Here is a 3,101-nt window from a genome sequence, read left to right as displayed (position 1 = left end):
ATTGATGAAGCTGTCTGTTGTTAGTGTCAACAGTAGACAGAAATCTGGCGTGGGAGAATTTTCTTCTGATACGGATGCCCTATTTAGTTCGAGGAATGCTGAGCGAATCGTGGATACTTTCTGTAAAGAACGCAGTAAAGCTCTCAAATGAAGACAGATTCTGAGTATTTAAGATTCCAATGCGATGTTGTCACAAGTGGTAAAGGCTTTCAAGAGAATTCTCCAAACAGATTATATGCTAGATTGCAAGGTTGAAAAACAGCTGATCAGGTTGGTGCGATTGACAAGAAACCAGCTTCGATTGGGCAGAAGGGCGTTTTGGACGATGGAATCGATAAGTTGGAACCAGAAAGAAAAAAATCCAGCCCTGGAGATGCGAAAAGAGTCATTAAACACACTTGTTAATCAGTTTTTTTACTTTATTAAAAGTACATCTTCATTAAAAAACGTTACAAATAAAACGTATGTGCACTTCAAAATATGTTTTCTAAAGATTTTCAAATCTTTATATATAAAAAGGAATTTCCGGTTGTGTGTTTGTCTTCAGGCTTAGTCGTGTCAAGACCTAGAGAGATGTAATTTGGCATGGGTGTTCATTAGGATGGATCAGGAGTTCCATGGGATGAGAACCAGCAAACAAGAGTTTTTAAAATTTTATGCAAGGGGTCGTCAATATTACGTTCATTGTTTATGTGTTATTGACATTATTGTACACGCTGGAAATTATTTAACCAATTATCGTTAAAAAGTAACCATTTTCACACCTTTCCGCGTTAAGTTATTTTTTGGTTTCTTCCATAGAAGTCATTTTTTGACTTCTCTTGAGAAGTGGAAATATGGTTACTTTTTAACCGCAAGAAATTATTGCGGAGAAGTTGAAAAACGGTTAATTTTGAACCATATCGCAGAATGGAAGGAAAACAGGTAATTTTTTTCTTAAAAATACTAGAATTGGGATTTCGGATCGAAAGATAAATCATCATCCAGCGTTCTAATACGAATTTATTGGCAATTTCTTAGCACACCTGACCAGGAACACGAAATTTAACTCACCCTTACCGCCGCTCTCAGTTTGGCCGACCGACTCCGGGGATTTCGTTCGACCTCCTCGTCACCCGGAAGCACCACATGTTTGGTCAGTTGCTGCCATCCGGAGCACGGTTTCGTTATACTGTCCATCGCCTGCCGTTCGTGATAAACGGTGTGGCTGGAGTAGCGCAGCGGCAACCGATTGGCCATATCGTTCAACACGTTACCCATGACGTGCCGCTTCACGATAGTGTCCTCGAGCGAGTGGAACGTTATGGCCACCAGTTTGCCACTAAGCTTCAGATATCGCTGGGCCAGCAGCATCCCGTAGTTGATTTCGTTCAGTTCGTTGTTGACAAAAATTCGCAGCGCCTGGAAAGTTTTCGTGGCCGGATGGCTTGGTCTTTTAAATTTGTCCAATCGGTGCATTCCCGTTCCGAAGCAGGACTGAACGATGTCGGCCAGCTGGTGTGTGGTTTCGATTTTACGCATTGAGTGACGAGCCTCGATTATGGCAATTTTCCTGTACTGTTTTTCTTCCCCGTAAATTTTCAATATCCGGCTCAAATCGGTTTCGTCAATTTTGGCCAAGACTTCAGCGGCCGTTGGACTGTCCTGGCATCGATCCTTATCCATTCGCATATCCAGGGGACCGTTTCTGCTAATTGAAGAACCACGCAGTCCTTCATCAAACTGCATCGAGGAACAACCGAAATCGAATATGAATCCTTCAATGCAATTTTGTTGAATCTTTAATTCTCGCAATTTTGCGGGAAGCTCGGAAAACCTCCCAAGTACAGGTATGATTTGTTTCGGATAACAGGAAGCCAAATCAGTTGCAATCCTATGAGCAATTGGATCTCGATCCAATGCAATAATTTTGGCTTCCGGAGCAGTTTTTCAAATTTCTTTGGTGTGACCTCCCGCGCCAAAAGTCATATCAACAAATAGCTCTCCGTTCTGAAGTTTCAAAAACGTGACAGTCTCTCTGGCCATAACCGGAACATGGCCAACATTCGTGGCAAAGTTTCTGCTTAAAACTAATCCTAATCTTTGAACACCGCCGGCTAATACCTTCCTCATTGCTTGTTCAAGTATTCCATAAACTCCGATGAAAGCACGTCCCGGCACTGCTCCCCGGACAGCCCGGTGTCAGGCGATTGAAGCGTCCTCGGGTGTACCTTCAGGTTCAGATTCTCCAACGCTCGATGCTGTCGCGATAGATTTTCGTCGTTCACGGCAATAATGTTGACATTACCCAGCACTCCGACCAGCTGATCCCGCAGAAACTGTCCCAGATCCCGCCCGATTTTACTCTGATTCTCCGGCCAACGTTCCAGCAGCTTGAGAAAGCGAGTGTAGTGCTGGGACACCGCACCGACCGGAAGCTGTAAAATAAATTCTTGTATAACTAATAATTAATTGTAACTGCAAGGCTACGTTAAGCACTTCAGACAAATTAGGTAGAATACTTACAATAAGTTCTATAACTTTGGCTTCAAAAAACCTTTGATAAATGCTGCCGTGTTTGGTATGCACCACGGGTTAGTAATCGATTCTAGGGCAGCGGCTTCCAGGCAGTTTTGTTCGCTTCCCGAATGATGTGGACCATTCGCTGTGCCATGATGCTGATTTCTTCCGACCGGAGCTTTTCGGAGTGGCTTTTTTTTCTCATTTTCGATTGATTTTTACCGGCGGATTTAATCAAAATTTACCAAAATTTGGCAAAAAAATATTGACAGGCTGAAAAAAAAATCCAAGTTATAAACATGAAATATTGAAAACCGAATACAAGAAAAATTACCAGTCCAGCACTGAATGTACCGGAAGTTTCCTGAGACAGTGATATTCCAGCAGAGACGCCGACCGACCAGCCCCAGCTCCATCCGGATCACAGGAACAGATTTACTTTTAAACATTTTATTCGTTCGCGCTCGGTTTGCTCTACGCGTTTACTCCAAAATGGCGAAGACAAGTTTTTCAACCGTTTTGTGGTTAATACACGAAAACTACCAAAATGGTTAAAATTTCGCGAAGAAAAAATCTTAAAAAATAACCATATTGATAGTTTT

General features: G+C 42.4%; 1 pseudogene; it reads right to left on the bottom strand.

The window, feature by feature from the left end:
• Positions 1-984: 984 nt before the first annotated feature.
• Positions 985-2,185, bottom strand: LOC129747190 (probable methyltransferase-like protein 15 homolog; annotated as a pseudogene).
• Positions 2,186-3,101: the final 916 nt, after the last annotated feature.

This window comes from Uranotaenia lowii, chromosome 2 (genome assembly GCF_029784155.1).
Source record: "Uranotaenia lowii strain MFRU-FL chromosome 2, ASM2978415v1, whole genome shotgun sequence".
Classification (NCBI taxonomy): domain Eukaryota; kingdom Metazoa; phylum Arthropoda; class Insecta; order Diptera; family Culicidae; genus Uranotaenia; species Uranotaenia lowii.
The sequence above is the reverse complement of the archived record's forward strand: the minus strand, read 5'-3'. Positions and strand labels throughout refer to the sequence as shown.